Below are 27,760 nucleotides of genomic sequence, written 5' to 3'. Positions count from 1 at the left end.
GATGGGAGGGACAGAGACTAAGGAATGTCTCTTGGGAATCAGGGAAGGAAGGAAGATGGGAGGGAGGGAATGAAGAACCTGGGAGGGAAGTAGGGTTCAATGAGTTTGCTTATAAAGCTGGGAGGGAGGAAAGCTGGGAAGGAGAAGGTGGGATGGAGGGAAGAAGGGAAGCTAGGAGTAGCAAGCATAAAGATAGGTGACTACAAGTAGCTAACAACAATAAGTAAGTGGTGGAGGATCAGAACTACAGGAAGGAGGGAGGGGCAGAGAATGTGATGGAAGTCAAGAGCAAGCTGAATAGGAACGTATCCAACTAAGGATGGCAAGCGCCATCACCGCAAGAACTCACAAGTAGCTCCTCCTCTTCCTGAGGTTCAAGAACTACAAGAGCTAACTATTGTATGAGGGAAGACCTAGCTGTATGAACTACAAGTAGCTAACAGGATAGGAAGAAAGCCATTTAATGATGAACTAATGACAAGTGATTCCCCCACAGAAGAATAAGCCTAGCAAGAATCTACAAGGGTTCGGAAACTACAAGAAGGTTAAGGGGAAGAAATACATGTAGCTAACCACACAACACACAAGACACATTACAAGTAGTCTCTTAATCACGTTCAGAACCTCAGAACCTCAGTGACTTTTGTTCATTGAGTTTGCTTATAAGTTCAGTTCAAGTAGCTAACCATATAAGCAAGCCTAGCAAGAACTACAAGTAGCTAACTACAGAAGCAAGCCTAGCAAGAACTACAAGTAGCTAACTATAGAAGCAAGCAAGAAATAGCAAGAACTACAGAGTAGCTAAACTACATATAACAAGCCTAGCAAGAACTACAAGTAGCTAACTATATAAGCAAGCCTAGCAAGAACTACAAGTAGCTAACCACATAAGCAAGCCTAGCAAGAACTACAAGTAGCTAACTACAGTAGCAAGCTTTGAGATAGTACAGTGCTGTATATATGATTAACATCTTGAACAAGGATCCTGGTCATTCCGCTCCTGTTTTTAATCTGCTATAGAATAGTCGTCATGAGGCATGTGTTTCCTGACATTTATAATGGCAGTATTGAGGGCCGTCTTCATTTCACTGCAGCTGCGCCTCTCAGACATGAAGTGGAATCTCTGTTGTCTTGAACTACAGTACTGTAATATAGTATACGTTACTGTATTGGCATGTAACACACATGCGGTATGAAACTATAGATTATGGGACGAGGATCTAACTTTACTGGTCTCCATGACTACACATGAGGTTCCACTTCAGCGTGCAGTCTGTAAGTGCTACGCTAAATCCCATCCAGCAACACAAGGACATCACTTTAACATTTATTAAATACAGGACACCAACTGATTTTTTACTTCAATAACCCCCTTCTATCCAGATACATTTCCCCCTTCTGCACATGCTGTAAGGTGTAAGAGCCATTGAAGCCATATATTCATGGTGATGGTACACCATTTGATTGATTGATTGATTATTCCACACATGAAGTTCCACCTCACCATACACCTGAGAATGTCAATTCAATGTCTTGTTTTTTCATTCAACAACCCTCTTCTATCCTTTCATCCTCCTTCTACACACTGTTAGCAAGGCAACAGTTACCAAGACAAGGGTTATTAAGACAACGTTTAGCAAGCAACTGTTACCAAGACAAGTGTTTGCAAGACTGCTGTTAGCAAGACAAGTGTTAGCAAGACAAGTATTATCAAGACAAGTGTTAGCAAGACAAGTGTTAGCAAGACAAGTGTTAGCAAGACAAGTGTTACCAAGACAAGTGTTAGCAAGACAAGTGTTAGCAAGACAAGTGTTACCAAGACAAGTGTTAGCAAGACAAGTGTTACCAAGACAAGTGTTAGCAAGACAAGTGTTAGCAAGACAAGTGTTACCAAGACAAGTGTTAGCAAGACAAGTGTTAGCAAGACAAGTGTTACAAGACAAGTGTTAGCAAGACAAGTGTTACCAAGACAAGTGTTACCAAGACAACGTTTAGCAAGACAAGTGTTAGCAAGACAAGTGTTACCAAGACAAGACAAGACAAGTGTTAGCAAGACAACGTTTAGCAAGACAAGTGTTAAGTGTTAGCAAGACAAGACAAGACAAGTGTTAGCAAGACAACGTTTAGCAAGACAAGTGTTACCAAGACAAGTGTTAGCAAGACAAGTGTTAGCAAGACAAGTGTTAGCAAGACAAGTGTTAGCAAGACAACGTTTAGCAAGACAAGTGTTACCAAGACAAGTGTTAGCAAGACAAGTGTTAGCAAGACGCGTGTTAGCAAGACGCGTGTTAGCAAGACAAGTGTTAGCAAGACGCGTGTTAGCAAGACAACATTTAGCAAGACAACTGTTAGCAAGACAACTTTTAGCAAGACAATTGTTAGCAAGACAACTTTTAGCATGACAACTGTTAGCAAGACAAGTGTTACGGAGACAAGTGTTACGAAGACAAGTGTTACCAAGACAACAGTTAGCAAGACAACTGTTAGCAAGACACGTGTTACCAAGACAACTATTACCAAGACAACTGTTACCAAGACAAGGGTTATTAAAGTTATATCAAGTGTGGGCATTTGTGTCCCAAATGGCACCCTATTCCCTATCTAGTGCACTTCATACAGCTGTGGCCTACAGGGCTCTGGTAAAAGTAGTGCACTATATAGATTTGGTGTCACTGACCAGGTGTGAACTGCACCTCCACGGCGGTAGACCACTACATTAATAAAGTGTTTTTGACTACAGCAGGTATTCCTTTTAGAGCTGTAAAGTCCATTGACTCCAGTCATTGCCACGATTATATTTCAGTTGTTGCACAGAACAGACTTCAAGTCCTCTTGGCCCAGTTTCAGCTAATGCTCAGCTCTGCTCTGGCCGCAGTGTTGTATTTCATCTCAACTGTAAAAGCCTCAGAGTTTAGGTTTTCCCCGCTGACCACGATTCAACTCTCCGTTGAGTCTATCCAGCTCAGCACAGGAACCCCTCCCTGTGTCCGCCTAGCCTTTATACCCCTCCTGGAACAGGGCCAGCTCCAGCAGAATCAAACTAATGGTCTTCATGTTGGATTCTCAGACATGTAGTCAGACAACAGGTGTAAATAGGAAGTCCATGCCGACATGGTAGCTGACGCGCACACACACACACACACACACACACACACACACACACACACACACACACACACACACACACACACACACACACACACACACACACACACACACACACACACACACAAACAAACAAACAAACAAACAAACACAAACACACACACAAACACACACACTCTCTCACGCTACCTCAGCTGTAGTTATAGTACGGTACAACATGACATGTGTTAGATTTGCAGTTGGCTGCAGCCACAAGGTTTTTATTGGTTACTTTCACTCTCCAACATCCACCTTCACTTACTCAGCCTTCACTCTCCAACATCCACCTTCACTAACTCAGGCTTCACTCTCCAACATCCACCTTCACTTACTCAGCCTTCACTCTCCAACATCCACCTTCACTTACTCAGCCTTCACTCTCCAACATCCACCTTCACTTACTCAGCCTTCACTCTCCAACATCCACCTTCACTTACTCAGCCTTCACTCTCCAACATCCACCTTCACTTACTCAGCCTTCACTCTCCAACATCCCCCATCACTTACTCAGCCTTCACTCTCCAACATCCCCCATCACTAACTCAGCCTTCACTCTCCAACATCCCCCATCACTAACTCAGCCTTCACTCTCCAACATCCCCCATCACTAACTCAGCCTTCACTCTCCAACATCCCCCATCACTAACTCAGCCTTCACTCTCTCATCCCCCATCACTTACTCAGCCTTCACACTCCAACATCCCCCTTCACTAACTCAGCCTTCACTCTCCAACATCCCCCAGCTCACACTAACCACCTTCACTCAACATCCACATCACTTACTCAGCCTTCACACTCCAACATCCTCCATCACTAACTCAGCCTTCACTCTCCAACATCCCCCTTCACTAACTCAGCCTTCACACTCCAACATCCCCCATCACTTACTCAGCCTTCACTCTCCAACATCCACCATCACTTACTCAGCCTTCACTCTCCAACATCCCCCATCACTTACTCAGCCTTACTCACTATCAATTCAGATCATTGGCGGTGTTATCTCAGGCAAAGGAAGTGTCCCGCCCAGACCCAGGCCCAGACCCAGCCCCAGCCAACACAGTGCGTCAGTCAGTCCGCGTTGCAAATTGCACACTATTCCCTATTTCAGTGCACTACTTTTAAACAAGGGCCCATATGGCTCTGGTCAAAAGTAGTGCACTACAGGGTGCCATTTGGGACGTATTGTCAGTCTGCAAGTGTTCAAGCTAACCCACCGGCAAACAGCCCAGGGACAACACAACAGGGCCTTGTGCAACTGTGGGGTGACATCATCTCAATACGCTTGATGACACCCTCAATGTCACACACACACACACACACACACACACACACACACACACACACACACACACACACACACACACACACACACACACACACACACACACACGTGCACACACACACGTGCACACACACACGTGCACACACACGTGCGCACACACGCGCACACACACACACGTGCACACACACGCGCACACACATGCACACGTGTACACACACACACACACGTGCAGACACACACACATGCACATGTGTACACACACGCACACACACACACACACACGTGTGTACACACACACACACACACACACACACACACACACACACACACACACACACACACACACACACACACACACACACACACACACACACACACACACACACACACACACACACGTGCACACACACGTGTACACACACACACACACACACTGCACACGTGAGACACACACACACGTGCACACACACACACGTGTACACACACACACACACACACACACACACACACACACACACACACACACACACACACACACACACACACACACACACGTGCACACACGTGCACACACACACACACACACACACACACACACACACACACACACACACACACACACACACACACACACACACACACACACACACACACGTGCAGACACACACACATGCACATGTGTACACACACACACACACACACACACACACACACACACACACACACACACACACACACACACACACACACACACACACACACACACACACACACACGTGTACACACACACACGTGCACACACACACACGTGTACACACACACACACACACGTGCACACACACGTGTACACACACACACACACACACACACGTGCACACACACACACACACACGTGCACACACACACACGTGTACACACACACACACACACACACACACACACACACACACACACACACACACACACACACACACACACACACACGTGCACACACACACACACACACACACGTGCACACACACACACACACACACACACACACACACACACACACACACACACACACACACACACACACACACACACACACACACACACACACACACACGTGCAGACACACACACATGCACATGTGTACACACACACACACACACACACACACACACACACACACACACACACACACACACACACACACACACACACACACACACACACACACACACACGTGCACACACACACACACACACACACACACACACACACACACACACACGTGCAGACACACACATTTACATCCACCAAGTCCATTTTATTTCAATCCACCATTCAATTGAATGATTTCAAAGGTCCCTGTATACATGGCACTCAAGGGTACAGAAAGCACCTCCTTCCCCAAACAGTCCACGCCAGCTGAAACAGAGCAGTACCTAGCCAATGTCTTTGTCCTAGTTTTCATCTGGCCCACAATCTGGAGGCTCCACCCGAGGCTGTCCAAGCGTGCCACGAGGGACTGGTGCTTAAGCAGCTTCTCGGTAAAGGCCTGCTCCAAGTAGCCATCAAATGAGCAGCCCACTTAATGAGCACCCCCCCCACCCCCACCCCCCCGGACCCCATCAACAACAATATCTGGTGCTTGGCACTCAGAAAAACACATCATTATCAACATCAAACCAGGGTTTAGATCTACGTACATAGTGTCTGGAAGTACAAGGGGGTTAAGGGGAGGAGGAGGGAGGGGGGGGGGGGGCAAAACGTCACTTCACACACACATTAGTGGTTAATCCTTCTGCATCTGGCCCGCAGGGTTTAGTTATCTAGGCTGTTTTAGCACCATCTGAATGAGGGTTTAGGTTCACAGTTCACACAAAGTGTAGCCTACAACTGTGAGACTTGAAAATAAAGATTTTAGGGTTGGTACACTCTTTGTACCGGTTTAACACTACAGACGGTAACACCAATGCGTTAGGTTAACCAGTTGGCCAAGGGGTGGGGACTTGGATCATATGGAGGGAATGAGTCAGAGGTCTTGTGAATGACGCTTAAGGTCCAGAAACATGCCAGTTCAGCACTCAGCTCGCCTCACACACTGATTACATCCACTTTTCATCCTGTATCAAGTGATCCAGGCCTTATTCGATGCCAAGGAGGTGGCTGATTTAACAAATACCAACCAAACGACAGTCTAGACACAAGGCATGTCAAGGTTTCTTTGCTTCACAACAGCACCGAAACACTTCAAGGTGTCACTTATGCAATCACATATCCAAGACTTTAACCACGATGTACCAGCTTCTTCTTCACTGTGACAGATAGAGAGGTCTTTCATGGAGAGTAGCCTCTGCTGAGTCCCCAACAACCGGATGTTCCAGTTTTCAGGGGAAATGGAAAGAGAGCCTGTGACGTTGTGTGTCTTCCACTTTTGGATGTTAACAAGGAGACACTCCATCTTAACTCATCCTCCACATTTACTGGATTGGTTGAACAGTACAGAAGAGAACCTCCCCAGATCAGTATGTAGGGGATCTAGTTTCAGACCAGTATGTAGGGGGATCTAGTTTCAGACCAGTATGTAGAGGATCTAGTTTTGGATAAAAGCGTCTGCTAAATGGCATATATTATTATAATATATTATAGTTTCAGACCAGTATGTAGGGAATCTAGTGTCAGACTCGTATGTAGGGGGATCTAGTTTCAGACCAGTATGTAGAGGATCTAGTTTCATAACAGTATGTAGGGGATCTGGTTTCAGACCAGTATGTAGGGGGATCTAGTTTCATTCAGACCAGTATGTAGAGGATCTAGTTTCAGACCAATATGTAGAGGATCTAGTTTCAGACCAGTATGTAGAGGATCTAGTTTCAGACCAGTATGTAGGGGATCTAGTTTCAGACCAGTATGTAGGGGATCTAGTTTCAGACCAGTATGTAGAGGATCTAGTTTCATACCAGTATGTAGGGGATCTAGTTTCAGACCAGGTTGTAGGGGATCTAGTTTCAGACCAGTATGTAGAGGATCTAGTTTCAGACCAGTATGTAGAGGATCTAGTTTCATACCAGTATGTAGGGGATCTAGTTTCAGACCTGTTTGTAGGGGATCTAGTTTCAGACCAGTATGTAGAGGGTCTAGTTACATACCAGTATGTAGGGGATCTAGTTTCAGACCAGTATGCAGTCTAGTTTCATACCAGTATGTAGGGGGATCTAGTTTCAGACCAGTATAGGGGATCAGTTTCAGGGTCTAGTTTCAGACCAGTATGCAGAGGGTCTAGTTTCAGACCAGGTAGGGGATCTAGTTTCAGACCATTATGTTCTAGTTTCAGACCAGTATGTATCTAGTTTCAGACCAGTATGTAGGGGATCTAGTTCCAGACCAGTATGTAGAGGATCTAGTTTCAGACCATTATGTAGGGGATCTAGTTTCAGACCAGTATGTAGAGGATCTAGTTTCAGACCAGTATGTAGGGGGATCTAGTTTCAGACCAGTATGTAGAGGATCTAGTTTCAGACCAGTATGGAGAGGATCTAGTTTCAGACCAGTATGGAGAGGATCTAGTTTCAGACCAGTATGTAGGTGGATTTAGTTCCAGACCAGTATGTAGGGATCTAGTTTCAGACCAGTATGTAGGTGGATTTAGTTCAGACCAGTATGTAGAGGATCTAGTTTCAGACCAGTATGTAGGGGATCTAGTTTCAGACCAGTTTGTAGGGGATCTAGTTTCAGACCAGTATGCAGAGGGTAGTTACATACCAGTATGTAGGGGATCTAGTTTCAGACCAGGTTGTAGGGGATCTAGTTTCAGACCAGTATGTAGGGGGATCTAGTTTCAGACCAGTATGTAGAGGATCTAGTTTCAGACCAGTATGTAGGGGATCTAGTTCCAGACCAGTATGTAGAGGATCTAGTTTCAGACCATTATGTAGGGGATCTAGTTTCAGACCAGTATGTAGAGGATCTAGTTTCAGACCAGTATGTAGGGGGATCTAGTTTCAGACCAGTATGTAGAGGATCTAGTTTCAGACCAGTATGGAGAGGATCTAGTTTCAGACCAGTATGGAGAGGATCTAGTTTCAGACCAGTATGTAGGTGGATTTAGTTCCAGACCAGTATGTAGAGGATCTAGTTTCAGACCAGTATGTAGGTGGATTTAGTTCCAGACCAGTATGTAGAGGATCTAGTTTCAGACCAGTATGTAGGGATCTAGTTTCAGACCAGTATGTAGAGGATCTAGTTTCAGACCAGTATGTAGAGGATCTAGTTTCAGACCAGTATGTAGGGGGATCTAGTTTCAGACCAGTATGTAGAGGATCTAGTTTCAGACCAGTATGTAGGGGATCTAGTTTCAGACCAGTATGTAGAGGATCTAGTTTCAGACCAGTATGTAGAGGATCTAGTTTCAGACCAGTATGGAGAGGATCTAGTTTCAGACCAGTATGTAGGTGGATTTAGTTCCAGACCAGTATGTAGAGGATCTAGTTTCAGACCAGTATGTAGGGGGATCTAGTTCCAGACCATTATGTAGGGGATCTAGTTCCAGACCATTATGTAGGGGATCTAGTTCCAGACCAGTATGTAGGGGATCTAGTTCCAGACCATTATGTAGAGGATCTAGTTTCAGACCATTATGTAGGGGATCTAGTTCCAGACCAGTATGTAGGGGATCTAGTTTCAGACCATTATGTAGGGGATCTAGTTTCAGATCAGTATGTAGGGGATCTAGTTCCAGACCAGTATGGAGAGGATCTAGTTCAGGGATCTAGTTTCAGACCAGTATGTAGGGGATCTAGTTCAGACCAGTATGTAGGGGATCTAGTTCCAGATCTAGTTTCAGACCATTATGTAGGGGATCTAGTTTCAGACCAGTATGTAGGGGATCTAGTTCCAGACCATTATGTAGGGGATCTAGTTTCAGACCAGTATGTAGAGGATCTAGTTCCAGACCATTATGTAGGGGATCTAGTTTCAGACCAGTATGTAGGGTTCCAGACCATTATGTAGGGGATCTAGTTTCAGACCAGTATGTAGGGGATCTAGTTTCAGACCAGTATGTAGGGGATCTAGTTTCAGACCAGTATGTAGGGGGATCTAGTTTCAGACCATTATGTAGGGGATCTAGTTCCAGACCAGTATGTAGAGGATCTAGTTCCAGACCAGTATGTAGAGGATCTAGTTCCAGACCAGTATGTAGAGAATCTAGTTCCAGACCAGTATGTAGGGGATCTAGTTTCAGACCAGTATGTAGAGGATCTAGTTCCAGACCAGTATGTAGGGGATCTAGTTTCAGACCAGTATGTAGGGGGATCTAGTTTCAGACCATTATGTAGGGGATCTAGTTCCAGACCAGTATGTAGAGGATCTAGTTTCAGACCAGTATGTAGAGGATCTAGTTCCAGACCAGTATGTAGAGGATCTAGTTCCAGACCAGTATGTAGGGGATTTAGTTCCAGACCATTATGTAGAGGATCTAGTTCCAGACCAGTATGTAGGGGGATCTAGTTTCAGACCATTATGTAGGGGGATCTAGTTCCAGACCATTATGTAGGGGATCTAGTTCCAGACCAGTATGTAGGGGGATCTAGTTCCAGACCAGTATGTAGAGGATCTAGTTCCAGACCAGTATGTAGAGGATCTAGTTCCAGACCAGTATGTAGAGGATCTAGTTCCAGACCAGTATGTAGGGGGATCTAGTTCCAGACCATTATGTAGAGGATCTAGTTCAGGCGTTTCTTTTACACCTACTGCTTTAGGTCACGTGGAGAGAGACCCATGCATGCAGTATTCTATATGTCACTGTTCCCGTTCCAGTCCCTAATCCAAGTCAAGGAGGCGGCTGATTTAAAAACTCTAATTACAAGCACAAGTCAAACAAGACATGTCAGGGGTTCTTTGCTTTTAGACAGACTTGGACAGCAACTTAGACTACATATAAGCCTTTAGTGTAGTCTACCAAGACGCCCTCAGCCTTTACTGTAGTCTACCAAGACGACCTCAGCCTTTAATGTAGTCTACCAAGACGACCTCAGTCTTTAGTGTAGTCTACCAAGACGACCTCAGTCTTTACTGTAGTCTACTGTAGTCTAAAGACGACCTCAGCCTTTTACTGTAGTCTACCAAGACGACCTCAGCCTTTAATATAGTCTACCAAGACGACCTCAGTCTTTAATGTAGTCTACCAAGACACCTCAGCCTTTAATATAGCCTACTAAGACGACCTCAGCCTTTAATATAGCCTACTAAGACGACCTCAGCCTTTAATATAGCCTACTAAGACGACCTCAGCCTTTAATATAGCCTACCAAGACGACCTCAGCCTTTAATATAGCCTACTAAGACGACCTCAGCCTTTAATATAGCCTACTAAGACGACCTCAGCCTTTAATATAGCCTACTAAGACGACCTCAGCCTTAATATAGCCTACTAAGACGACCTCAGTCTTTAATATAGCCTACTAAGACCCTCAGTCTTTAATATAGCCTACTAAGACAACCTCAGCCTTTAATATAGCCTACTAAGACGACCTCAGCCTTTAATATAGCCTACTAAGACGACCTAAGCCTACCAAGACGACCTCAGCCTTTAATATAGCCTACTAAGACGACCTCAGCCTTTAATATAGCCTACCAAGACGACCTAAGCCTTTAATATAGCCTACTAAGACGACCTCAGCCTTTAATATAGCCTACTAAGACGACCTCAGCCTTTACTTGACCAAGAAGTACCACATTGTTCTCCGTTGTGACAGATGGGTCTTTAGTGTTACTGGACAGACCCATGCAGGCAGCATTGGACACATCAAAGTGTCACTTATGATAGATCCAAGATCTTTAATTAAAACAAAGTAACAAGATGCACTACTACCTGCTTCACTGTGACAGAAGGGTCTTTAGTGGAGACCCAAAAACTGGCATTCAAATAAAACAAGCCGTGATAGTGTTTCATTGCTTTTCAACAGCATTAGACACCTTGAAGTGTCACTTAAACTATCACATGTCTAAGCCTTAAACAAAAGGTGCCACCCTCCTACAGCCTCAACTGATCAAATGTACCACCATATTGTTCAATGTGACAGAAGGGTCTTTAGTGGAGAGGCAGCGTTTTACATTTCCCTGCTCTTGTCTTCCCACGGAGATATAAACAGATGATGTCAGAGGGTGGTGCTCGCTCTCTCGCTCGACTCGTACGTCTGCCCAGCAGATGGGATGCAGCATTCATAAAGAGACTTGGAACAATCGGCCATAGAGAACCATCTGACATTTAGAGGGGGATTTTGGGGAGTGGGTTGTAAGGGAGAGAGATGGGAGGAGTCTGTTTACAGTCTGTCTGAACCCGTTTTTTGTTGTTGTTGTGAAACATGGAGTCTGTTGCTATGGTGACAGTGTAGAGTTAGGGAAGAGATTTTGCAGTGACGCATCGTAATGATGATTATTAGGTACATTTATCATCATTATCATCATTATGGTGATTATTAGGAACATATATCATCATTATCATCATTATGTCTTCTGTATATCTCTAACAAGTTGACCAATTAATATCTGAAGCTGTGTTCATTTAGTAATTACCATATCAATGTCCTCCCAGTGTCACTACTGTCATCTCATTATTGATCCCACTGTAGGTCCCACATTATTGATCCCACTGTATGTCTCTACTGTCATCTCATTATTGATCCCACTGTAGGTCTCTACTGTCATCTCATTATTGATCCCACATCTGTTATTGAGTATGTCTCTACTGTCATCTCATTATTGATCCCACTGTAGGTCTCTACTGTCATCTCATTATTGATCCCACTGTATGTCTCTACTGTCATCTCATTATTGATCCCACTGTAGGTCTCTACTGTCATCTCATTATTGATCCCACTGTAGGTCTCTACTGTCATCTCATTATTGATCCCACTGACTCATCTCATTATTGATCCGACTGTATGTCTCTACTGTCATCTCATTATTGATCCCACTGTATGTCTCTACTGTCATCTCATTATTGATCCCACTGTCATCTCATTATTGATCCCACTGTATGTCTCTACTGTCATCTCATTATTGATCCTACTGTCATCTGTAGGTCCCTCACCCACTGTCATCTCATTATTGATCCCACTGTATGTCTCTACTGTCATCTCATTACTGATCCCACTGTCATCTCATTATTGATCCCACTGTAGGTCTCTACTGTCATCTCATTATCTCCCACTGTAGTCTCTACTGTCATCTCATTATTGATCCCACTGTAGGTCTCTACTGTCATCTCATTATTGATCCCACTGTATGTCTCTACTGTCATCTCATTATTGATCCCACTGTAGGTCTCTACTGTCATCTCATTATTGATCCCACTGTAGGTCTCTACTGTCATCTCATTATTGATCCCACTGTCATCTCATTATTGATCCCACTGTATGTCTCTACTGTCATCTCATTTGACATTGACAATGACTCTGTTCTTGTTTGCTTTTCCAGATGAAATGTGACAAAGCTCTCACCTACCTAAGAATTTTCGGGACGACAATGTTTGGAGTCTCGCTCCTCGTGGGGATCTCTACCGCCTACATAATGGGCTACCAGTTTTTCACCACGGCACGAAACCACTTGTCCTTTGGGCTGTACGGGGCCATCCTGGTCATCCACCTTATCATCCAGAGCCTGTTTGCTGTCCTAGAACACCGGAACATGAGGAGATCCATGGAGACGCCCATCAAACTCACCAAATCACTGGCCCTGTGCATTGCAGCCTATCAGGAGGACCCGGCCTACCTGAGGAAGTGTTTGGTATCGGTCAAGAGGTTGACCTACCCGGGCATCAAGGTCATCATGGTGATCGACGGGAATAACGAGGACGACAAGTACATGATGGAGATCTTCCGGGAGATCATGGGGTGGGATAAAGCCACCACGTACGTCTGGAAAAATAACTACCACCACCGAGGATCTGAGGAGACGGACGAGATGTACGCTGAGAGCCTGCAGGCCATCTCGCGCCTTGTGCTCAATAATAAATGTGTCTGCATCATGCAGAAGTGGGGAGGCAAGAGGGAAGTAATGTACACAGCCTTCAAAGCCCTGGGGAGGAGTGTGGACTATGTTCAGGTAAGTCCTGGGGGGGAGGAGGGGTTAGAGGGGGGGGCGGTGGGGGTACACAAAGACCCTTTTGTGCTCTCCTTCTTTAAAAGGATGGTGTGGAGGCCTTGTGTATGTACTGTAGCCCTACGGCTGTAAGGCTAATGCTGTTAACAGAGTGCTAGAGCTCAGCGTGAAACCCATTTACATATGTTTCTGCACTCAGTCCAACTCAGACAAAGTGGAGAGACCTGTAGGCTAATAGGTTGGAGTCAGATCATGTTGCATAGCATCGCGTCAAAACACACAGTATTCTCAGTGAGGAACTTTAAAAGTGACAGTATCCGCATTAGCTACTATCCCAAGGCGTGTATTAAGTTCCTTCATTAACATTTACTAAGTAAACAGCACCAACTGTGTTGGTATACTACATCGTGAATAGTTATACAGCAATACTGGAGTGTAGATCCTCCAAAATGTTCTGGATAATCTGGAGGATAAACTAATACTGGAGTGTAGATCCTCCAAACTGCTCTGGGTAATACTGGAGTGTAGGTCCTCCAAACTGCTCTGGATAATACTGGAGTGTAGGTCCTCCAAACTGCTCTGGGTAATACTGGAGTGTAGATCCTCCAAACTGCTCTGGGTAATACTGGAGTGTAGATCCTCCAAACTGCTCTGGGTAATACTGGAGTGTAGGTCCTCCAAACTGCTATGGGTAATACTGGAGTGTAGATCCTCCAAACTGCTCTGGGTAATACTGGAGTGTAGATCCTCCAAACTGCTCTGGGTAATACTGGAGTGTAGGTCCTCCAAACTGCTCTGGATAATACTGGAGTGTAGGTCCTCCAAACTGCTCTGGATAATACTGGAGTGTAGGTCCTCCAAACTGCTCTGGATAATACTGGAGTGTAGGTCCTCCAAACTGCTCTGGATAATACTGGAGTGTAGGTCCTCCAAACTGCTCTGGATAATACTGGAGTGTAGGTCCTCCAAACTGCTCTGCATAATAATGGAGTGTAGGTCCTCCAAACTGCTCTGCATAATAATGGAGTGTAGGTCTGGATAATACTGGAGTGTAGGTCCTCCAAACTGCTCTGGATAATACTGGAGTGTAGGTCCTCCAAACTGCTCTGGATAATACTGGAGTGTATGGCACCTATTCAGTGCACTACTTTTGTCCAGGGCCCCTAGGGCTCCATTTGGAAACTGCTGTCTTTCCACCGTAAACTCCTGGTTTCAGTTATAATTCTAACCTCTGATCCAAAGCTTATGGAGGGCTAACTGTGTTGGCCTTGTCACAGATCTGTTTTAGCTAGCTATTAGCTACCAGACCTGTGCGGTTATTCTCACTGTGGGGTTGTCTGTCTAACGTACCTGATCGTGACGGTTAAAGCCTTGGCTTGGCAACACACAGATGACTTACTTGACTTGACTTAGTTTACGTCCCAAATGGCACCCTATTCCCAAACATAGTGCACTGCTTTTGATCACTACCCTAAGGGCCCTGGTCAAAAGTAGTGCAGTATATAGGGAATAGGTGCCAAAACAGTTCGGTAGAGTTCGTGCATTTCCTGTATTATAGCATTTAGTGACATTTTTGTTAGTTTGGGACTTCGGTCAGGGTTTTTTCAGCTGTTCGTCCACACACAGTTTTTTCTGGAGGCAAGCCTAAGTTCCGTGTCTGAAGTTTCCACCCCTTGGTCGGTGATTGGTCAACGGTAGGGATTCTTCAATAAAATCTTTGTTGTCATTCAACATAAGACGACTTGTTTTCATGCACATTTCTTCATTGAAAAACACTGCACCAAACATCTTAGTTAGATGTAAGATCACTAAGATCACTTCGGCAAAAAAACAGATTTCTTGAGTTATCTTAGATTAATTCAGACTATTTTGAGGAAGTGTATACTGGCTACGGCGTCTCAAAATGGACAAACATTACTATTGCCGCTCTTTTATAATTTTTAAATTGAAGGTCTTTTTAAGGGAGTGTGCTAGCACACTCGTTTGGTACGTCTAGCTTCAGCCAACAAGTGCTACTAAACATAGAAACGTGCCATTTTCAAATATGTTGAGTTTGAAGTGGTGCTGGAGAGGATGGCTATGATGTTGAATGGTCCCTTTAAGCATTCCTCTTAGCAGTCCTGTCTGATAAGATATGTTGAGTTTGAAGTGGTGCTGGAGAGGATGGCTATGAGGTTGAATGGTCCCTTTAAGCATTCCTCTTAGCAGTCCTGTCTGATAAGATATGTTGAGTTTGAAGTGGTGCTGGAGAGGATGGCTATGAGGTTGAATGGTCCCTTTAAGCATTCCTCTTAGCAGTCCTGTCTGATAAGATATGTTGAGGTTGGAGTGGTGCTGGAGAGGATGGCTATGAGGTTGAATGGTCCCTTTAAGCATTCCTCTTAGCAGTCCTGTTATGTCTGATAAGATATGTTGAGGTTGGAGTGGTGCTGGAGACGATGGCTATGAGGTTGAATGGTCCCTTTAAGCATTCCTCTTAGCAGTCCTGTTATGTCTGATAAGATATGTTGAGGTTGGAGTGGTGCTGGAGAGGATGGCTATGAGGTTGAATGGTCCCTTTAAGCATTCCTCTTAGCAGTCCTGTTATGTCTGATAAGATATGTTGCATCAGTGGATGAACTTGACGTGACCTTTATTTAGCTACCGGTTGCTGCATGATCATCACAATAAACTAACATGGCGTTAGTGCGTCCCAAATACCACCCCTTTTCCCCTATATAGTGCATTACTTTTGACCAAGGCCCATAGGGTCAACAGAAGTAAACCTTATATTCTCACCATAACTGTGTGTGGATGTATTGATATGTTGGCATAGTAGATGTATTGATATGTTGGCATAGTGGATGTATTGATATGTTGGCATAGTGGATGTATTGATATGTTGGCATAGTGGATGTATTGATATGTTGGCATAGTGGATGTATTGATATGTTGGCATAGTAGATGTATTGATATGTTGGCATAGTGGATGTATTGATATGTTGGCATAGTAGATGTATTGATATGTTGGCATAGTGGATGTATTGATATGTTGGCATAGTGGATGTATTGATATGTTGGCATAGTAGATGTATTGATATATTGGCATAGTGGATGTATTGATATGTTGGCATAGTGGATGTATTGATATGTTGGCATAGTGGATGTATTGATATGTTGGCATAGTGGATGTATTGATATGTTGGCATAGTGGATGTATTGATATGTTGGCATAGTGGATGTATTGATATGTTGGCATAGTGGATGTATTGATATGTTGGCATAGTGGATGTATTGATATGTTGGCATAGTAGATGTATTGATATGTTGGCATAGTGGATGTATTGATATGTTGGCATAGTGGATGTATTGATATGTTGGCATAGTGGATGTATTGATATATTGGCATAGTGGATGTATTGATATGTTGGCATAGTGGATGTATTGATATGTTGGCATAGTGGATGTATTGATATGTTGGCATAGTGGATGTATTGATATGTTGGCATAGTGGATGTATTGATATGTTGGCATAGTGGATGTATTGATATGTTGGCATAGTGGATGTATTGATATGTTGGCATAGTGGATGTATTGATATGTTGGCATAGTGGATGTATTGATATGTTGGCATAGTAGATGTATTGATATGTTGGCATAGTGGATGTATTGATATGTTGGCATAGTGGATGTATTGATATGTTGGCATAGTGGATGTATTGATATATTGGCATAGTGGATGTATTGATATGTTGGCATAGTGGATGTATTGATATGTTGGCATAGTGGATGTATTGATATGTTGGCATAGTGGATGTATTGATATGTTGGCATAGTGGATGTATTGATATGTTGGCATAGTGGATGTATTGATATGTTGGCATAGTGGATGTATTGATATGTTGGCATAGTAGATGTATTGATATGTTGGCATAGTGGATGTATTGATATGTTGGCATAGTGGATGTATTGATATGTTGGCATAGTGGATGTATTGATATGTTGGCATAGTGGATGTATTGATATGTTGGCATAGTGGATGTATTGATATGTTGGCATAGTGGATGTATTGATATGTTGTCATAGTGGATGTATTGATATGTTGGCATAGTGGATGTATTGATATGTTGGCATAGTGGATGTATTGATATGTTGGCATAGTGGATGTATTGATATGTTGGCATAGTGGATGTATTGATATGTTGGCATAGTGGATGTATTGATATGTTGGCATAGGGTAACACTTAACTACACAGGCATAAGAGAAACTTAGTGTAAAGAGCGTTACCCGGCATTGCTTTGCGGTGTCATTATTCTGTTGGCAGGTGCATTATGGGTAATATTCACCACACTGTGAGAGGAAAGCCCCCCAGGACACGCAAGCTGTCCTCAGACAACCCCTCGTTTGTTTGAGGAACTAGCTTCATGTGACAGGCGTACTACGGCGTTAGGAGAAGGACTACAACGCTGTCTGTCAGACAGAGGACATGTCCTATGTTAGGAGAAGGACTACAACGCTGTCTGTCAGACAGAGGACATGTCCTACGTTAGGAGAAGGACTACAACGCTGTCTGTCAGACAGAGGACATGTCCTACGTTAGGAGAAGGACTACAACGCTGTCTGTCAGACAGAGGACATGTCCTACGTTAGGAGAAGGACTACAACGCTGTCTGTCAGACAGAGGACATGTCCTACGTTAGGAGAAGGACTACAACGCTGTCTGTCAGACAGAGGACATGTCCTACGTTAGGAGAAGACCTACAACTCTGTCAGACAGAGGACATGTCCTATGTGTAGTATGAATCCAGATGGAACCGCAGTGAATCCATTGTTCGTCTGCTGACTTCATGACCCCCCCCGACCTTAGCCTTTTGTGATGTCAAAACCCTGTGGTATTTGTGGCACAGATCAACCGACTGACGCCAGATTGAACATGTTTTACAGAGGAGACCTTTTACACAAGCTATTCCCGATAACCACTTATCGAAGGAACAACTGATTATTAGCGGTTTTCATGTCATCTCCCCAAGCTGAGGCTCGTTACAGCTGCAATCTGTTACCTCTTTTACAGTCAAACTATAAATATTAAACGGGACTTTCCCCTTCGTTTTCAGCATCTGTAGTCTTTGCAGTAATTTGATGCGGGTGATCTGTGTATATTAATGCCATTTATGGACCCGTCAGAACAGGTTTGGTGCTAACGTTGCTATGGGACTGGTTGCCTTGGAGTGATCAAAGAAACGGAATTCCATTTCTATGGCAGTGATGCAGCTTCGCCTAATCAAACACACTCTGCTGATGATGAAAATAACATGAGGAATGTTGTACACATTAGCAGACGTGCCAACAGGCTATGCCTAACTACACATGGGGATCTGTTCTCACCGGGAAAGGGGGAGTGTGTGTTGGTGTTCTGTGTATCAAAACCAATAGACTGGTTAGGGGTACAGAAGTCTTTTCCTGAGATGGTTTGATTATCTTCTGGCCATATCATTCTCTTTAGTTACTCTCCTTTCATGCCATTTGTGTTTTACTACATTGCTCTTACAGCAGAAAGATATAAATTGAATTATCACAGTGCTACACAATCTAAATGTATTCCTTTTCAAACAATACAAACAGCTGTCTTGATCTTTCTCCATATATGACCAGTTTGAAACAGCTATACAGCTATACTACAAAATCACAACCCTCTCTCAATCAGAACACAACCCTCTCTCAATCAGAAAACAACCAATCACAACACAACCCTCTCTCAATCAGAACACAACCCTCTCTCAATCAGAAAACAACCAATCACAACACAACCCTCTCTCAATCAGAACACAACCAATCACAACACAACCCTCTCTCAATCAGAACACAACCCTCTCTCAATCAGAACACAACCCTCTCTCAATCACAACACAACCCTCTCTCAATCAGAAAACAACCAATCACAACACAACCCTCTCTCAATCAGAAAACAACCAATCACAACACAACCCTCTCCAAATCAGAAAACAACCAATCACAACACAACCCTCTCTCAATCAGAACACAACCAATCACAACACAACCCTCTCTCAATCAGAACACAACCCTCTCTCAATCAGAAAACAACCAATCACAACACAACCCTCTCTCAATCAGAAAACAACCAATCACAACACAACCCTCTCCAAATCAGAAAACAACCAATCACAACACAACCCTCTCTCAATCAGAAAACAACCAAATACAACACAACCCTCTCTCAATCAGAACACAACCAATCACAACACAACCCTCTCTCAATCAGAACACAACCAATCACAACACAACCCTCTCTCAATCAGAACACAACCAATCACAACACAACCCTCTCTCAATCAGAACACAACCAATCACAACACAACCCTCTCTCAATCAGAACAAAACCAATCACAACCCTCTCTCAATCAGAAAACAACCAATCATAACACAACCCTCTCTCAATCAGAAGACAACCAATCACAACACAACCCTCTCTCAATCAGAACACAACCAATCACAACACAACCCTCTCTCAATCAGAACAAAACCAATCACAACCCTCTCTCAATCAGAAAACAACCAATCATAACACAACCCTCTCTCAATCAGAAAACAACCAATCACAACCGTCTCCCAGTTAGAACACAACCAATCACAACACAACCCTCTCTCAATCAGAACACAACCAAATACAACACAACCCTCTCTCAATCAGAAAACAACCAATCACAACACAACCCTCTTTCAATCAGAACACAACCAATCACAACACAACCCTCTCTCAATCAGAACAAAACCAATCACAACCCTCTCTCAATCAGAAAACAACCAATCATAACACAACCCTCTCTCAATCAGAAGACAACCAATCACAACACAACCCTCTCTCAATCAGAAAACAACCAATCACAACCGTCTCCCAGTTAGAACACAACCAATCACAACACAACCCTCTCTCAATCAGAACACAACCAATCACAACACAACCCTCTCTCAATCAGAACACAACCAATCACAACACAACCCTCTCTCAATCAGAACACAACCAATCACAACCCTCTCTCAGTCAGAACACAACCAATAACAACCCTCCCTCAGTCAGAACACAACCAATCACAACCCTCTCTCAATCAGAACACAACCAATCACAACCCTCTCTCAGTCAGAACACAACCAATAACAACCCTCCCTCAGTCAGAACACAACCAATCACAACCCTCTCTCAGTCAGAACATAACCAATCACAACCCTCTCTCAGTCAGAACATAACCAATCACAACCCGCTCTCAGTCAGAACACAACCAATAACAACCCAACCCTCTCAGTCAGAACACAACCAATCACAACCCTCTCTCAGTCAGAACACAACCAATCACAACCCTCTCTCAGTCAGAACACAACCAATAACAACCCTCTCTCAGCCAGAACACAACCAATCACAACCCTCTCTCAGTCAGAACACAACCAATAACAACCCTCTCTCAGCCAGAACACAACCAATCACAACCCTCTCTCAGTCAGAACACAACCAATCACAACCCTCTCTCAGTCAGAACACAACCAATCACAACCCTCTCTCAGTCAGAACACAACCGCACTGTATCACTTCCAGTACAGGATGACGTGCCAAACAGCACAGCAACCTTCCTTCCTTCCAGCCAAACCCCAGCCCTCCTTACACCGGCCCCAATGACTTCACTTACCCAATGAAATCATTCCCAATTAAGGAGTGACTGAAGAAACCTTTCTAATCTGTGAAGAGATCGCTGCAAATATGACTTTACTCACACGGTTGTTTGTTGACCAACTGACGGACCTTCCCACTTGACACTAACTTGTTTTGGAACGATTTTTCGGGGGTAACATCCACGTTGCAAACAAAGCTTCAACTTGACATCCAAAAGAGTTTCAAAGAAACACAAAGCAACACTACATCAGTAATCAGTGTGATTAATGTACCAACCCTGAACATCAGTAATCAGTGTGATTAATGTACCAACCAACCCTGTACATCAGTAATCAGTGTGATTAATGTACCAACCCTGTACATCAGTAATCAGTGTGATCAATGTACCAACCCTGTACATCAGTAATCAGTGTGATTAATGTACCAACCCTGAACATCAGTAATCAGTGTGATTAATGTACCAACCCTGTACATCAGTAATCAGTGTGATTAATGTACCAACCCTGTACATCAGTAATCAGTGTGATTAATGTACCAGCCCTGTACATCAGTAATCAGTGTGATTAATGTACCAACCAACCCTGTACATCAGTAATCAGTGTGATTAATGTACCAGCCCTGTACATCAGTAATCAGTGTGATTAATGTACCAACCAACCCTGTACATCAGTAATCAGTGTGATTAATGTACCAACCCTGTACATCAGTAATCAGTGTGATTAATGTACCAGCCCTGTAATCAGTGTGATTAATGTACCAACCCTGTACATCAGTAATCAGTGTGATTAATGTACCAACCCTGTACATCAGTAATCAGTGTGATTAATGTACCAGCCCTGTACATCAGTAATCAGTGTGAATGTACCAGCCCTGTACATCAGTAATCAGTGTGATTAATGTACCAACCCTGTACATCAGTAATCAGTGTAATTCATGTACCAACCCTGTACATCAGTAATCAGTGTGATTAATGTACCAACCCTGTACATCAGTAATCAGTGTGATTAATGTACCAACCCTGTACATCAGTAATCAGTGTGATTAATGTACCAACATTGTACATCAGTAATCAGTGTAATTCATGCGCTGCTGATTGGTCAAATTACCCAATATAAAACAAACATATCCCGCCCAAAAACGTGATGAAGGACTCTTTGTCTGTGTAACGAGATCTTCTGGCCTAGTTTAACTTTCTAACTTTGTGTTGTTTGTGTGTGTGTGTGTGTGAGTGAGTGAGTGAGTGAGTGAGTGAGTGAGAGAAGAGAGAGAGAGAGAGAGGGAAAGAAAGAGAGTGGGAGAGAGAGAGAGAAAAAGAGAGAGAGAGAGAGAGAGAGAGAGAGAGAGAGAGAGAGAGAGAGAGAGAGAGAGAGAGAGAGAGAGAGAGAGAGAGAGAGAGAGAGAGAGAGAGAGAGAGAGAGAGAGAGAGAGAGAGAGAGAGAGAGAGAGAGAGAGAGAGAGAGAGAGAGAGAGAGAGAGAGAGAGAGAGAGAGAGAGAGAGAGAGAGAGAGAGAGAGAGAGGGGAAGAGAGAGAGAGAGCAACCAGTGAAGAACACACACCATTGTAAATACAACCCATATTTATGCTTATTTATTTTATTTTGTGTCCTTTACCATTTGTACATTGTTAAAACACTGTATATATATAATATGACATTTGTAATGTCTTTATTGTTTTGAAACTTCTGTATGTGTAATGTTTACTGTTAATTTTGTATTGTTTATTTCACTTTATATATTATCTACCTCACTTGCTTTGGCAACGTTAACACATGTTTCCCATGCCAATAAAACGCCCTTGAATTGAAATTGAATTGAATTGAATTGAGAGAGAGAGAGAGAGAGAGAGAGAGAGAGAGAGAGAGAGAGAGTGTGTTTTGGGGATTGAATTGGATAATGTGTCCCCTTGTGTTTCAGGTGTGAAGTGTTTTGTGGATTCAACAGGATTGTGTGTGTCCCCTTGTGTTTCAGGTGTGTGACTCTGACACTATGCTGGATCCTGCGTCCTCTGTGGAGATGGTGAAGGTTCTGGAGGAAGACCCCATGGTGGGAGGAGTGGGAGGAGACGTCCAGGTAATGTCTCCATTGTTATTGACTAGTCTGTTTGTCTGAGACTGTGTTCTCCTAGCCTGGTACCGTACTGTAGGTGCTGAAACCAGCTCCTGTCTCCATTGTTATTGACTAGTCTGTATGTCTGAGACTGTGTTCTCCTAGCCTGGTACCGTACTGTAGGTGCTGAAACCAGCTCCAGTCTCCATTGTTATTGACTAGTCTGTTTGTCTGAGACTGTGTTCTCCTAGCCTGGTACCGTACTGTAGGTGCTGAAACTAGCTCCAGTCTCCATTGTTATTGACTAGTCTGTATGTCTGAGACTGTGTTCTCCTAGCCTGGTACCGTACTGTAGGTGCTGAAACCAGCTCCAGTCTCCATTGTTATTGACTAGTCTGTTTGTCTGAGACTGTGTTCTCCTAGCCTGGTACCGTACTGTAGGTGCTGAAACTAGCTCCAGTCTCCATTGTTATTGACTAGTCTGTATGTCTGAGACTGTGTTCTCCTAGCCTGGTACCATACTGTAGGTGCTGAAACCAGCTCCAGTCTTCTGTTGATAGAATACTAGTGTTGGGTTCAGCACAGTGGAGTCTGCTGAGGGGAGGACGGCTCATAATAATGTCTGGAATGGAGTAAATGGAATGGCAGCAAACCATGTGTTTGATGTATTTGATACCATTCCACTTATTCCACACCAGTCATTACCACGAGCCCCGTCCTCCCCAATTAAGGTGCCACCAACCTCCTGTGGTTCAGCACGTACGGCATGGATACAAAGCTAGGGTTGTCCAACTGCTTTCAGAGATGTACTGGGTGTGCAGGTGGGTCATCTAACCCAGTGGATACTGCTGAGTGGAGGACGGCTCATAATAATGTCTGGATTAGGTTTATGGACTGAATGAAATCGTATCAAACACATGTAGGCTGAGAAAATCTTCAGAGTTGCTCCAGGTTAAGCTGAGAGAATCTTCAGAGTTGCTCCAGGTTAAGCTGAGAGAATCTTCAGAGTTGCTCCGGGTTAAGCTGAGAGAATCTTCAGAGTTGCTCCGGGTTAAACTGAGAGAATCTTCAGAGTTGCTCCGGGTTAAACTGAGAGAATCTTCAGAGTTGCTCCGGGTTAAACTGAGAGAATCTTCAGTGTTGCTCCGGGTTAAACTGAGAGAATCTTCAGAGTTGCTCCAGGTTGAGCTGAGAGAATCTTTAGAGTTGCTCCAGGTTAAACTGAGAGAATCTTCAGAGTTGCTCCAGGTTGAGCTGAGAGAATCTTCAGAGTTGCTCCGGGTTAAACTGAGAGAATCTTCAGAGTTGCTCCGGTTAAACTGAGAGAATCTTCAGAGTTGCTCCAGGTTGAGCTGAGAGAATCTTCAGAGTTGCTCCGGGTTAAACTGAGAGAATCTTCAGAGTTGCTCCGGTTAAACTGAGAGAATCTTCAGAGTTGCTCCGGGTTAAACTGAGAGAATCTTCTCACCCTGTGGTTTATTAACCGATGTAGTGATGTTGATGCCTTTTACGACCCACATCTACAAACTACAAAGAAATAAACACAAACCTAGTAAAAGTATTTTGATAGCTTTTTCAACAAGTGAGCTTCAGTGCATAAAATAAAGCTTTTAGTGCTTTCTTTTATGATCCTGGAAAGTATTCTGGACAAGAGAAAGACTCATGGTTAAGCCTACACTGTTGTTGAGGACCAAATCTGCCCTTATTTCATTTAAAGTTCCCTGAATACCAAATAATACAAACTATAAAAATGCATCTACACAACAGGACATTCCTTGACAAAATTGAGTTAGCCTATACCTTAGGCTTACATTGATTACTCCCATGTGAGAATTCTACACAATAGCAGGTTGATAGGTGGAACATTTGTAGGAGCTCTGGGAGAGTTGATAGCATTTTCTTTTGCAAATTAAGGGTCCTTTAAACCAATCGCCCACGATTGTGCAGTTTGGTTGCTATGCTAATACTATAGAATGTGTTTACAGCAGTTGTTAACCAACTTAAATACCCTGACCTTATGTGTCTTTCTTCCTCCACAGATCCTGAACAAATACGAGTCCTGGATCTCGTTTCTTAGCAGCGTCCGTTACTGGATGGCCTTCAACATCGAGCGAGCGTGTCAGTCCTACTTCGGCTGCGTCCAGTGTATCAGCGGACCACTGGGAATGTACAGGAACAACCTGCTCCACGAGTTCATAGAGGATTGGTACAACCAGACCTTCATGGGCAGCCACTGTAGCTTCGGCGACGACCGCCACCTCACCAACCGCGTGCTGAGCCTGGGCTACGCCACCAAGTACACGGCCCGGTCCAAGTGCCTGACCGAGACCCCATCACCTACCTGCGCTGGCTGAACCAGCAGACCCGGTGGAGTAAGTCTTACTTCAGAGAGTGGCTCTACAATGCCATGTGGTTCCACAAACACCACCTCTGGATGACCTACGAGGCTGTCATCACCGGGTTCTTCCCCTTCTTCCTCATCGCCACGGCGATACAGCTGTTCTACCAGGGGAGGATCTGGAATATCCTTCTCTTCCTGTTGATCGTCCAGGCGGTCGCCCTCATCAAGTCCTCCTTTGCCTCTTGCATGAGGGGCAACATCGTCATGGTCTTCATGTCCTTCTCTACTCAGTGTTGTACATGTCCAGTCTGCTACCGGCCAAGATGTTTGCTATCGCCACCATAAACAAGGCTGGCTGGGGCACGTCAGGGAGGAAGACGATCGTGACTAACTTCGTAGGGCTCGTTCCCATATCGGTCTGGTTCACCATCCTCTTCCTTGGCATTATCTATACGGTCGTCCAGGAAACCAGAAAAGATTTTCCTTTTCCAGACTCTGAAAAGATAGTGTTAATCGTTGGTGCGATAGTGTACGCCAGCTACTGGGTCATGCTCTTGACGTTGTACATGGTTCTGATCACTAAATGTGGCAAGAGGAAGAAAGAACAGCAGTATGATATGGTGCTGGATGTATGACATCTTCCTCCTTTCCTCCTCCTCCTCCTCCTCCACTGAAACTCCTCGATTGGGTCTTAAACGCCACTCTATATCCTGTGTAGTGCACTACTTTTGACCAGGGTCCATACAGGGTTCTGGTCAAAAAGAGTAACACACTTTTTCCGGATCAGGGTGCAGTTCGAGACGCAGACATTCTCCCTCTCAACGTTTACAAAGTGAAGAATCTCAAACTGCTCATTGATTGTTGGACTCTCGGCAGGTGACGTGAAGTGACGATGCCAGAAGAGCGATATATCATTGCTGCTGCGACTGACTGCAACAAGAAACTACAGATATTTCCTTCTGAAATATTATGATGATGAGGTAAAAAAAAAAAAACACTTGTTGTTGATGTGTTTTGCCAAATGGAAAACCACCAACTGGACATCCTGTTTTTCCACAGAGATGATATGCATAATGTCCTATGCACTTTTACGTCTCACTCCCATTGTGCATAATGCTTGACAGAGTCATTTGAAGATGAAATACCTCAGTGGTTATGCTTTTCATTGTATGAGTGAGTGATCGGGATGCACCCAGAAAATGGCTCGTTCTTGATTATAACATAATTTATGATGTTTTTTGGTCATATTTGTCCTCTCTTTTTTATACACAGTTGTTAATGAAAGTCAAAGCTGGAATTTCTCAGTTCTTTGGCCATGCTGTATCTGTTGACGTGTTACTTTGTAATTTACATATTATATTTTAATGCCTTTTTATATAGACTTTTTAAAATTCTATTTTTGCTTTAATAAACACCAAAGATTCTTTATTTTCATTCATTTTTTTATATAAAATGGATAGAAAAAAATGCATTGTGCATTCAACTGTTATAGCAATGATGTGTGTATCTGACCAAAAATGTGAAGTTACCAGCTGGGTTTTTGTCTGCAATGATAACAATAAAATGCAATTCTAGGGATAAGTTATTGAATACAAGAAGGGTGATTAACCTGTGTTTTTTTAATGTACATTGAAAGAAAACCAGCAATATTTATAAGAACATTCTGTGGTTTTTAGATAATTATATATTTGATGATATACATTTCATAATAGACCTTATAGAGACCATCGTTGATTGTGGAGAGGTAGCCGTTCTGCAGGATTTTGCTCCAGCCCTAATCTTAACATAGCCTTTCAAAAAATCTAAATTAGCAAGACAGCACAAACAGATCTGGGACCACGCTAGCTCTAACACACTCTAATCTACTGATCAGCACAAACTGATCTGGGACCAGGCTAGCCTTAACACACTCTAATCTACTGATCAACACAAACTGATCTGGGACCAGGCTAACTGTTACTGCAGGGCAAGAGCAAAAGCCTGCCACGCAGTATCTCTTCAGGCGGCGGTTTTGACCACCTCTTGCCTTACTGTAGGACTTCCTGAAATAGGTTTCACAAGTTTCCATACGAGTTCACATGAGGCCATTCGTCACATGATGCATTCTGAAAATTGTATAAACAATGCGTTAATCCACATCAGATTAAAATCCCAAAAGATACATTTTCGCAAAAATGTAATGATCTATTCCAGAGT

General features: G+C 43.6%; 1 pseudogene; it reads left to right on the top strand.

Annotated features, from left to right (window-relative positions):
• Window positions 1-26,821, top strand: part of LOC124021025 — a 34,061-nt pseudogene extending 7,240 nt beyond the window's left edge.
• The last annotated feature ends 939 nt before the right edge of the window (window positions 26,822-27,760 follow it).

The sequence above is a fragment of the Oncorhynchus gorbuscha genome, unplaced genomic scaffold (assembly GCF_021184085.1).
Source record: "Oncorhynchus gorbuscha isolate QuinsamMale2020 ecotype Even-year unplaced genomic scaffold, OgorEven_v1.0 Un_scaffold_1025, whole genome shotgun sequence".
NCBI lineage: Eukaryota > Metazoa > Chordata > Actinopteri > Salmoniformes > Salmonidae > Oncorhynchus > Oncorhynchus gorbuscha.
This window is presented reverse-complemented; position numbering and strand designations above follow the sequence as displayed.